The sequence below is a fragment of the Bombus affinis genome, chromosome 11 (assembly GCF_024516045.1).
Source record: "Bombus affinis isolate iyBomAffi1 chromosome 11, iyBomAffi1.2, whole genome shotgun sequence".
NCBI classification, from domain to species: domain Eukaryota; kingdom Metazoa; phylum Arthropoda; class Insecta; order Hymenoptera; family Apidae; genus Bombus; species Bombus affinis.
Window position 1 is genome coordinate 3,412,606 of NC_066354.1, and position 12,790 is coordinate 3,425,395.

General features: G+C 39.7%; 1 long non-coding RNA gene across 1 annotated transcript; it reads right to left on the reverse strand.

The window, feature by feature from the left end:
* Nucleotides 1–821: 821 nt before the first annotated feature.
* LOC126922126 (uncharacterized) lies at nucleotides 822–2,282 on the reverse strand. Its single transcript, XR_007712657.1, has 2 exons — nucleotides 1,645–2,282; nucleotides 822–1,570 (listed from the first exon to the last, which is right to left on the reverse strand). It is a non-coding gene; the product is annotated as an uncharacterized LOC126922126 (long non-coding RNA).
* Nucleotides 2,283–12,790: the final 10,508 nt, after the last annotated feature.

Sequence of the window (12,790 nt, forward strand, 5' to 3'; positions counted from 1 at the left end):
CCTGGTCTTCGAGTGTTCAATTATATATATTTACGAATTCGTCTGATTATGAATTTTAAGGGGCTGATCTCAATTAGCGAGGATCGATGAGTTTGAGCAAATTTTCGAATCTCGGAGGTAATTCGACGAGAATTTTTATATTCTAACTCCTTTTTTAATCAACTCATCTTTCGTAAATTTCTTTTTGATCTATTTGAAATTGGTAATCTAAGTTTCAATTTAAAGTTAATGTAAGTTTCAATTTAAAGTGAAGAACGATCGAAGTCTGTTACGAATTGTTGCGGAATTTGTTCGTGTCCATTGGTGCTCGCAATTTGAGTTCAGTTTTATGAAAATAATGCTCAAACGCGCTTAACCCTTGTAAATTAAATTTTCCAAGTATTCGATATGAAATTTGCAATTCTTTCGGATTACCACGAATTCTTATCGTTTGTTTGTATGATCGGAAGAATGATGCGTACCCTTACCAGAGACGCCATCTACACGATCCACGAATCAACAGCTACATCATTTCTACCTACTTCGTTTGAACATTTTCACTACACACAAATAATCAACCAATAAGAAAAAAGACTCGAACGAAGAGATGTAACATTTGTAAATTTTTTACATAAGAAAAAAGAAAGGACAATCAGGTAAGTATCATATTTTGTCTCTCCCTTCCCCTTCCAAAATCTTGTATTTCTAATATCAACGCTAGAATTACCAGCTTTCAATATGTACTATTTCTGAATCTTAGCGCATCTTTTTATTTTGAGTAAAATTTCGATATCGGAAGTAAATTATGAATTTTCAATTGCACGCGAGTTTCAATAAAGCTATTAACGTTTATTCTGTTATCTTTATTACTATTGATCTGTTCATTTAAACTAACTATACTACGTTATAATACATAAATACATTACCTAATTTGGATCAACTTATACCTTATCATATATATCCGGATTTCCCTATTGAATACTTGATCTTTTCCAATTTAAAAACCGATATAACAACTATCCTAAGACTCCTAAATAACGGTATATCTAGATGTACCACACATAAATGATTAATAATCAAATCAATACGACTTGATGATGTTTCCATTTCCAACAAAAGACAAAATTAATTTAGTCGAAAATATTTGCACGATTGCAGAGATTAAAATATATCAAGGTTACTTTGCAAAAATGATAAAGCTTGGTTCCTCCTAGTGTTGATATTCCAAAGAAAAATGAGAATCTCTTTGGATGTGTTTCTTTCGTTCTACAGAGATCGATCATTACGGGGATTCGATTGTGATTCCAACGAGTTTGTGCGAATGGAAGCGTAACTCGCGCCATGCCCTTAATGGTATCAGTCTCATCGTGGCCATTTAGGGAAGAGGGTCGTTGAATGTCTTGCTCGTTTATCGATCCTCTTCGGGACGATGCCATTGTCGGAGTTCTTCTTCTGCCTTCGATTATCCAGAAACGCGTGTTTTCGCGAAAAAATGTCCACGCGGATCCCGGGTCGCCTTTCTTCTCGGTCGTTTCGCTGTTGGACTTCCCTCGTAATGCGTTTCACCTGAGGGACCGTCGCGACTGTAAAACTGAGAGGCGTGTAAAGAATTTTTCCGTTTGTCAGCGGGAAGGCTGAATTAATTTGCAAAAACCGTTTAGTTACGTAAATAGATGCGTTAATCCCTTCTTGTCTGCGATCCACGATAGAATCCACGATGACTTCTTTCATTGGGTTTGAATTAATTACCAACTTCAGCGTCGTCAGATTTGAATATCAGCAATAAATCTCATAGGAAGAGAAAATTGATAGATCGATGGGAATACATTTGAATACTTAATCGGTACTGGACAGATAGGAAAGATTCTTCGAGGGTGAATTTTCGCGCAGTCTTTGGGTTTCCTGGTAGATGGCGCCATCAGGGTCATCTGAAGAGTCGACTGATACTGCGTGAATTGGACGAAAACGAGAGAACTTATATAACGTTTTGATAAAACGCCAAGTTCCATGTTTTACACAAAAGTAAGAAACCCTGAATTTTTAGATACAGATTAACTTTTCTTTATCCTTTCGTTGAATGATATCAATGGGTTCCTTTCTAACTAAAAGAAGGGAAAAATCCTCGCCTTTAGTGAAGCTACTTTTTAAGAAAGAAGAGCAATCTCTGTTTATTTACATTACATTTCATTCTCTGATAAAATGCCTAGCTAACCGATAATACAGATCCCTGCAATCACATGCTCGATCAATCGAAACTGAAAAAGTGTGCATCTTATTGGTACACCGTTTCAATCACGATAAAGGTGAAAATAAAAATGCGATTCGAATGGAACCATCGACTCGTCCGTAAAAACCTTCTCATCGCACGTTCAAGTCACGCAATTAATATCAAACATCGGGCCAATCAAAGTTAAACCTTTCCTTTTATCTTCGAACCGAAAAATCGTTTTCTTGCAATTACAATAGTCGATATTCGCGCGTCCATTAAAAAGGAACTGTAGGAATCTTTGAAAAAGAAAGAAAGAAATGAAGAGCGAGGAGAAAAAGAAAGAGCCAAGCATGCCAGCACAATTTCTAAGCAAAAGCGAGCAGCTCGTCACCGGCCTAAGCCGCAATTTCCTTGTCGAGGGGTTAATCGCGGCCATTAAGTTTCCGATTACATCCGAGCCAATTTATCTGGTAATTTCGCGTGATCGGATCAGCTTGCGCGCTTCTATGTCTTTCCTGCGCCTCTGTCTATCTTACCTTTTAATAGAGAGAGATGGTTGGTCGCGGTTCATCGTGAGTAATTACTTACTCGTTGATAGGGACAAGCGCGTTACACGTATAAGCGAGCTGGTTTTCGCGAAGAAATCTCGCGTTACGCGCGGTTGCTGGCCAGGACGCGAGCCAAGGGGAAGGAACAGCGTGGGTCTAGCACCGAGGAAGCGGACGTTGTCACGCTTTATGTACTAGCGAATCCTACGCGTTCGCGCCAGCTGCAGCTGCGACAAGCTAACTTTAGCCAGACACGCTCGTGTTCCTCTCTACTGCCCACACGAGACCGTCAGGGTAGTACGCGTTACTGTTCGAATTTGTTATAATACTGTTTGATCAGTTTTCAGAAGGTTTTAGCGTTGCATCGTGTGGGTGGATGGGTGTTTTATGTGTTGGATCCCTTGGCTTTGAAATGGTTGGCGGTGAATAATTTTGGGATTTCAGAGTGATGGAACGTTCTTTTTTTTCTGAACGAGTAGTGGATTTAGTTGAAATTCGTTCTTTTGAAAGTGCGTGTTGGAAATTCTTTTCAGTCGGGGATTTTCTATTTGAGAGAATTTTAATTGGCACATTAGGACATCGAGGCAGTAAATATCGATAGGAAATATTAACTGATCGGAGGATTGATTGGGTTTTGAATCAGAGAAAGACATTGGGAGTATTAGAAGCGAAAAATATAAAGATTGTTTTTTTTTCAAATCGGGGAACGATATTAAGAATATTCGAATTGGGAAATATCGTTATCGCGAGCTTTCGCACCAACATAATATCACGCTACAAATAATCATCCTGCCAGTATCAAACTACGAACGTGAGAAAGGAAGTTTTCCTCCACTATCGTACCTAAAACGCATCAAACCATAATAATATATCCATGCATAATAGCCATTAAAGCCCACGAGGGAGACGTTACTCGTCTCGACACGCAACGTGGCTGGAACAGGCTGATTGAGATATAAGAATGGCCGATCAGCGCGATTCACGGAACGAACCTGTCGCGATAACCGCAATTTCGTGCGCGAAATTCCGCATCGAACCTTCTCTTCCCTCTTCGTGCCTCTGTTTAAGCAGGCTAATTTCCATCGTTCACAGTTAAAATTACGTCGAGAAGCTGCGATGGACGCTCGTAAACGTAACCCATAACCGGGGTATCCATTGCCGGACGAACCGCAAACGCCACGTGAAATCCGATGCGATACGTGCACGCCGTTCCCTCGTCGCGTATATTCCGCGAGCTTCGAGGAAAGAGGATTCCGCCGCGTTGAGACCGCGCGCGTTCGCTTTCTTCGGCCGCCTCACAATGGTCACAACACGCCACCGCGATTATTTTTCATCCGCGGTGATCAAAGTCACTGGTGTGTTTCGCAAGTAAACTGCGAATTTTTTTGCATCTGTGTGAAATTCGAAGATGCAAATATGCATAGAACGCACGTAATTAGCAAATAGATACGGGCTGTCCCCAACTTAAATGTCAGAACTTCGGGAACGTGTTCTTTTTAACACGAACGTGAAAAAGCGTCCTTTTGAGAGATTCGCTAATTTTTGCTGCGTTTTGGAGAAAATAAAAAAAGAAAGAATGGCCAAAAAGTTTCTGTTTCTCACTTATCTATTTACGTTTAATTATATATGGTATCGTCTATTTAACGAAGATACTGTGATAACAAAATGCTGGGCTCTTGCTGGGCTTTAATATTCATTTGATTCGATAATTGCAGCTTGATATTATTGCTCTGGTGGTGTTTGGTGCACTGCAGCTACGATTCCGTTTGTCAGGATAAATAAGTGAGAGAACGAGAACTTTTTGCCATTATCTTTCGCAATTTCCTCTAAAATGAGGCAAAAACGAGCAAATCTCGAAGGATCTTCTTTCCTTGTTCTTTTTTATCGGCCCCTTACGTGCCCCCGAAATTTTGACATTGAAATTGGGGACAATCTATGTATATAAAATATCCGAAGTATAATATCCGTTATAATGTTTAATATAAAAGATAATTTTCTTGCTGAGTTTCACTTATTTAATTATCTCCATAAAACTATAAAGTTACATACATATCTGCTGTCTATTTATAAGTACATGTGAAAAGAGAAGCGTATACATGGTGTGTATTTCTCATTCGAAAGTTTGAGCCACCTTTTACTTTTTACAAGTTCTGTACATTTTTCTGTGAAATAAGAACATTATAATTGCGAGTGTTATTTCTAAATATACGTAATGAACTGCAGTTTCAACACCGTAGAATAGTAACATCGTAATATCTATTTTTACTTTTAATGAAGTAGTTATTTCTCTCGAAGCCCTAACATGCTCTAAACTTTTGAACAGGAGTGTATATGTGTTCGTACGTATAGGGAGTTGGGAGGTTTGGAACTTTCTCCTGTTTGGTGCAGTTTGAAGATGAATGGACGTTCTTGGGTGTTCGAGTTTAATGACAGATTGTACTTAATCCTCTATAATCGGATTTCTCTTTGCTCGTGAAAAGGAGAAGAAATTATAGTTGATTACTGTTTTTCATTTTATTGATTGAATATATAGGTATGCAGATTAGTGGCTGGTCGATAATATAGTGACTAAAAGATATAGTACCGTATTCAGTATACGAATTATTATAATAATAGATGCAGATGGAAATATAGATATATATGTATATTCAGACTGCTTATTCTAATGGTTCACGCGATTCTTCAATCGTTTGCGGCAACGCGTTGTTGATTAAAATTGTTTAAAATTTAATTGATTAAAATTAACGTGTTGTCGAACGATCATGCCACGTATGGTAATAAATGCCTCGAAGATATTCTTTTTCTACAATGAATTCAAATTTTTTCATTTCTCTTCCGCTAAAATCTTGAAATTAAAAAAGCAGTCCATTTATCAACCTTTTCAATCATTTTCCATATAAATCAATCCGAATCAAACGGTTAACTTCGATGAGATCAATTATTTTTCCTTAGGGTATGACTCAAGTAACCAACTATGATATGTACCCTTAAACAAACATTTTCGAATTAACATCTTGAAACATTTTCAAAAGAAATTGAACCTCTACTCTCCGCTTTTTAACCTAATGTAAAACAAAGGGATAGGAAGTTCGCAAGTTGCACACAATGAATCTCTCGTAGCCCGAGTGGACGCACAAAGGGATGCATTCTGGGAGCCACGACCGTGTCTCGGCGAGACTCCCTATGCAAAAATCTGCGCGCGGGCTCGTGAATATTTTTCCTTTTTTATTCTACGTCCAGCTACCGGCTACAGATCGAGGCGATCGAGATCGCATGGGCCGAGGAGAAAACCGAACCCGGTTAAACTCTTTCACTGCCCCCGCCTCCGTTTGTCTCCTCGACCGTGCTGACATCGTTTTCACGGCCTTCTCTCCTCTCTTTCTCTTTCTCTTTGCTCAGGCGACCTGCCTCTTCCATTTCCCTCCTTCGATTCTCTCCACCTCAAAGGCTAACGCGGACAATGCAACTTTAATAACTACATTTCAACCATCCTTTAGCTTTCAACGAAGATAAAGCCTATAATGGAGCTTCTAACGAAGACTGCAAATTGTTGAAATTTATATGTAACTTGGCTGTGATTCATAAATTTATACATTCGAGTATTGTTCCTGTTTTAAGAGACGAATAAAATTGCAATGTTTGACAATGGGAGACTACTTTTAAGAAAAGCTCGAAACGAGAAATTACACGTATCGGTAACAATTATTCTGTATCCTTGCCTCAATTTCTCAACCATAGAAAGATACAATTGGCTTAAAGACTACAAAACGTTGGAAGAGTTAAGAACAGGATCTATCGGAATATTGAAAATTTATCCTGGACAAATTTCCTGAATAACTGAAAGAGTTTGAAAGTTATAAGCGTTTCTGCAATATCGAGTCACTATAGCCAATTTCGAATTAACTGGTCGCTCAATGCTTCGGTAACACAACCCCCACCACGCTAACCATCCTCGCTTTTCACCCTTCACTTCTATCGCCAAATTTACCTGAACGAACCTCCACAATTCAACGAGTCTGAAACATTAACGTAGCCTCGATATACCGAAACATTTCCCAGAATCGTACCGCTCGCATATTAAGGTAAATCCTTAGGTCTCTTCCTCTTCTTTTTCTCTTTTCTTGCGGTGATGCCAGAGTACCGAAAAGAAGCGATCGAGTTGAATTATCGTTAACACATTTTTATCCTGCACGTACGCTCGGCTTTACGTACGCCTTCGAAATTCGCGTGGTGTTTGGTGCTTTCACGATCGAACGACGGTAATCGGATACAAGACGCCGCGCAGGGAATCGGTAATTAGCCAGGGATCCGGCGCATCTTCGACCCGGCGTCGCCGGGAATTAAAGCGTTTACAGTAATTCGGGGTTACAATATGGCGAACCGGCATTGGGTAGTTCACGATCTTTAGCTCCTCTCTCCACGTCTATAAACAGCGTTCGTTATTGCCGTAACTGGCGGCCGGATTATCGCGATTAATATTGTTGGCGTATTCGGAGGGAATCGCCGAATCCCGGCGCGGAAATGATAAAATAAGTTAACGCGCGAGTAAAACTCGCCGGTCGGTTTCGTTCGTTTTAAGGCGAACTCGAATTTATCGAGCCAGAGTTTCTTTCAAACTGGAAATTGTAGGAACTGTAATTTTTGTAGATGAGACTGTTTTTAGATGAGATTGTACGTACGTTTTATTGGATGTGGAGGGTCTAAATTTAGTTTCGAATGTAGCAAAAGATACTGATCGTGATTTTAATAGTTTGGTACGAGCAAACGTTCTTGCAAAAGATTGTTTTCTTATTAAGTGTGGAATGTGTCTTGAATTCAATTTCGGAAATAGCAGCAACTTTCCGATTGTGATTTTAATAGGTTGGTGTAAACGAAAGTTTTTCGAGCAGATCGTGTGTTTTCTTGCTAATCGTGTGTTTTAAGTATAGCCCCACGAAACAATAGAAATTTTTCAATTGTAGTTTTAATAGTTTGATGTGAACAAATGTTTTGTGGAGCAGTCGAATGTGGAAAGTGTTTTAAATTTAGTTTCGAAAATAGTAGGAATTTTCTGATTGTAATTTCGATCGTTTAATACGAAAAAATGTTTCTGATGTTTCATTCGATGTAAATGTGAATTTAATTTAAATATTACTTTTACTCGTATAATTTTATTCGCCATAATATATGCTTCTTGGAATAATCTCGCGTGTAGCTGTTCTTATTAAACTCTGTAAACAATGATTCAAGAGGACGTTATCTTTTAAACGAAAATAACGTAATAGCGTAAAGAAACTGTGAATTTTGTTCAATTTCGATATTTGCAATAAAAGAATCTTGGATAAAATAATACCGACTGTTTCGAACACATAATGTCACGATTGAAAGAAGTATGGAAGACATTTTCGGCTCGGGACACCGTGTACATGTAATCGAGGGGATGGCCTCGGGCAGGTAGTTCTTTTCAGGCTGCGTATCGAGAAACGTGAGAAGCGCTATAATATAATCCGCGAACGTAAAAACTCGAAGGTCGGGTCGATAGCTGTCCTCGGTTGTGATAATGATCCGAGGAGGCTGGCTTTTAAGGGAACGAACGAAATTCACCCGGCAGGCCTTCTTTATTGTCATGCTCGGCCACCACCGATTCGGATTCTGCTTTTGTTTTCCAGGGAAAAGAGACCGCCTTCGGCTTGTGAAAGTTTTCAGAAGGCCCACAAACCCAACTTTGGAAAGTGATATCGAGAGCACTAACTTATTCACATTCTTCGAAGCTTCAAAAACACGAGAACAGTTTTAACATTTTATGGCCTGATCTCACCTATGATTACAACACTTGAAACGTTATACGTTTTATCTTATAATGAAGCTTGATTCCTATTACGTAGTTTTGATCATTTCCCAACCAATTGTGTTTTTCTATCGTTAAAACGCCCCTTAAGTGCGTTGTTAATCTACAACTTCTCGTTACAATTTTACGAGAAGTTTTTCTTCATACAAAGGCTATAGAGCCTTCCTTGAATCGTTAAAACCGTTTTTGTTTGCTGAAACGAGAATTGTATCGAAACGTAAGAGCTTCGAGAATTATAATGAGATATTGGCTTGAAATTGATCCGTCAAATCAGCTACGATACTCGCACAACGCGAGTTATTTCACGAATCGATCCCAAGAACATCATCAACAACTAAATCTATTCGTTTAGCAGAAATAATTGCTCCGATATGTTCACGATCACGGATCTATAAATCGACTCACAACATTGGTAAAAAACTGTGTCACCTAAAATCCACGAGGAAATTTGTCGGTTTCTGGCAGAAACAGGTGGCTCAATTCGTCCACAGTTATAAATCTGTCGATGGTTTCGCGATACAGTCGAAACTCGAGTCGGTCGATCTCAAAAACGACCTCGATTTCCAGCAAACGTATCGTAACGCGGGATCTCTTCAAGGCCGCGCGCTACCGCGCGAGACCCGGAATCGTCTTTAAAGATGCTCGATTCTCCTTCTAGAGTAGAGAACCATCCTTTAACCAAAGAAAAGCAACGATCATCGCGTAAACAGGGTTCGTTACGGAGAAAGAGACGATTACTATCGCGTTACTCGTTAATTATCCTTTTAGTGGGGCTTGTTCGGGTGGTATAGCCGACGTTCGAACGGAATAATCGATTCACGACGTTACACTCGATCGTTCGAGTACCTGAGTTCACCTGAAACAGTCTGGCTAATTGCTGTTTGACGAGAGCAACGCGATCTGCCGCGCGCAACCGCGCCAATTTCGTTTTTCGTCGTTTTGAGATCGCCGAGGATAAAGTCGCGTTCACGTTTGATCATTTAACGCGGATCTCCGGCGGTTATGATATTCTGGACGCAGCGTGGTTGTAATGGAGCGATGATCACGTGGTGATTCGAGTTACAAGATGCCGCTTAATGACGTGTTTGTTTAAGGGAGGATCGAAGGGAGGGGAAAAATGGAGGAAGGGTACAGATGGGGATGTCCACGGTTTGATAAGAAAAGTTTAAGTATCCTCCTATTATTTATCGTAATTCGATCTTTATATCATGGCTGTTTTATTAAGATTTTGATGCGTTATTAAGTGCACGGGGAAAATGTAGTTTACATTTCGAGATCATAGGTGGCAATTAAATATGTAATTAAAATTTGATATTTATTGACAGTAGATTTTAGGTTACTGGTTATTTATCAACTCGATACTTTTGTCAAGATACTTTCGAGAATTTTGACAGCTTCTTTTTTTACTATTGCTTCTTTCTATTTTGACACTTATCGTGTTCAAGTCCACGCGACTCGATCGTTTCTTTAGACCGATCGTTCGATATTTCGTCGTATTTATTTAAATTGATACTTAATATCTTTTATACGCTGGATCGCTTTGGATTCGATGCTTTCATTTAATAGTAATGATAATTTCGCTTGATATACGATCAAAGGTTCTTGAAATCTGCGATGAACTTTGCTAAAGTTGGACCTTTTCCGATTTTGTTTATACGAATAATATATAAAGTGGAAAATTCTATTTCGAATAGCGAATATGAAATATTCTGTACTGACTGGTTACTTCTGTAACCAATCGTGTAGAATAACGTAGATGAATTCGATTCCCGCGGCGCAAGAAGTCGTACGCAGCGTGGTCCCCGGATGTTCCGGTTTAATTGGGAAGAAATGTCGGTGAGTTTTTAACGCGAGGACCGCCTAACGAGTGGTGCCGGCGTCAGCAACATAATTACAGGGCGTGGCGGATACGGCGCCAATGCCAGGCAAATACTTTGCCTTAGGGAATGAAATTAATCTACATTAAGGGAAGGGATAGAAACTGCGGCTCATTCCACCACCGATAACGAGGAAAACGAGAAACTGCGCAGTTGCGACGACGACTTTCGTGTTTACTTCGGTAATAAACATCGATGTACAGGGTGTTCCACTATTCCTCTTTAAATCTTCTATCTCATAAGAACCTAGGGAATCATATGATTTGATATTTTGTGTCACCCGGGTGTCAATGTCATTAGAAAGCGAGATTGCCAATGGATTTCTCTGATACAGTGTGTTCGAACCAAAAATCAATCTGATCCAATCATCTACCGGTCTTATCGTAGATTAGATTCGATCGTAAATTGTCGCAGCGAAACAATTTACTATTCGTCGAAAAGTAGAGTTTCCTGTAAGTGCCAGGCGTGTCAAGATCGTTTAGAATAAAATCTATAATGAGACACTTGTAGTACATATCTCGAATCTTCTATACACATTTTTGCATTGCTTTCAAACTTCAGCAAGATAGTTACTTATTTATTTGCTTATTTGCTTACGGGACAAACCCTTTGATGTAACAGATCAACGTAGCAGACAGAAAACAAAAGGAAAAACGAGCAGAAGGTACAAGTATTGAGAAAAGAAGTATGAGAATAGATACGAAAGATAAGAAGAAGGAGCAAGGAGACAGAGACACGGTATAAAAGTATAAAGAAAAATTATACGATAATACTGTCGTAGAAAACGCTCAAGGGAATGTCTGAAAGGTACTATAGATTGGTTCGGAGATATTTATGCTCGTGTGGCAAGAGTTTACGTGACTGACCATACGATTTATCCAATTACAGTAACCACACAATTTGCGATGTTATTGTGTATGGAACAACAGGTGACTTTTTAAGTCTCTTTGAAGGTGCATTGAGCAAAATCAACTACGTGATATCCGAACAGTCAACGACACACGTTTAGCTATTTCACTAATGAACATTATATCAGATATCATCTTTCTGACGCCCTGTATAGAAGATATCAAGCATGAAGGATATTGTCATAATTGTGAGAATCGAACGTTATGGGATGTCCACTGTATCTGGCGGCGAGTTTCAACGAATTTGTGTTCAACACATTGGATATTACGGCTGTAAAACATACAAACACGCGTACAACGATCATATCTCGTTACATTGCTAATGAAATTTCCGATGTTTCGTATAACACGCGTAACGTAATACATATAAATATATTCTATGGCAAGTGTTTAAATACTTTCGTGAGCAACTGTATTTATATCCGTATCCTATTTCCAGCATCCTCCACCCTTTTCCCAGGCGCCAGGTCGAAGGAAATTTCCTCTGAAAGGAAAGGCGCCCTTGGTTCCCCTCGCAGGCTATCTCGTGAGTTCGCACGCAGCAAGAAGGGCGCATGGTGTATCACGCTCTTCCTTTCTCCGTGTTTATCTCTCTCTTTCTGCTTCGAAAAGTCGCAGGAAGGCCGCCGGCAGGGAAGAAGACAGGGCGTGGTCGCGATCTCCCGCACCGCGAAACGCGTTTATTTGATCGAGAAATTTCTCTGAACCTCCCTTTCCCCGCTGTTCGTATTCCTTTCTTTCTTCATCTTATTTCGTCTGCCTCTTCCATCACCCTTGCACCATTTACCTCTCCCTTTCTCTCTCTTTTTTCATCTCAATCTTTGTCTTTCTCTTTACAATGTTTCGCTCTTTTTCTAACGAACCGTCCCTACTCGCTCTCTCTCCCTTTCTTTCTCTCTCTCAGCAGATACACACACACACATGCACACAAATACGTGAACACACAGCTCGATCTCCCTTTTTCTTCGTCGTTCTTCCCTGTCCCCGACGTTCGAACGGAGGCTCCTCTCTTTTTCGTCTTCTTGCCAGCCGACGACTAGGAACGCGCGTGCGTGTGTCCACTTCTATCGAAAGGCGCATCACGCGTCGAAGTCTCGACTATGGTCGCGAGAAAGAGGGCTTCGAGGAAGATTCGAGGAGAGAATAGCACGGGGTGTGAAAGAACAACCCTTTCTTGTCTCGTTCTTGCTGTTACGATAGAATTTTCTCTATAGGAGCTATAGTGGCTGCAGTAGAAGTATTTGAACAATTATATTATAGAATAAATATTATTATATTATAATATAGATTAAATATATATTATGTCTGTGAAGCTTTGAACACTTTGAAATTTCGTTAGCACTATAACGAGGCACGATACATTGTTTGAACTCTAGATAAATTCTTTGGTATTGATAAAGTCATGGAGGGAACCACGTAAATGCACATTAATACACATGAGT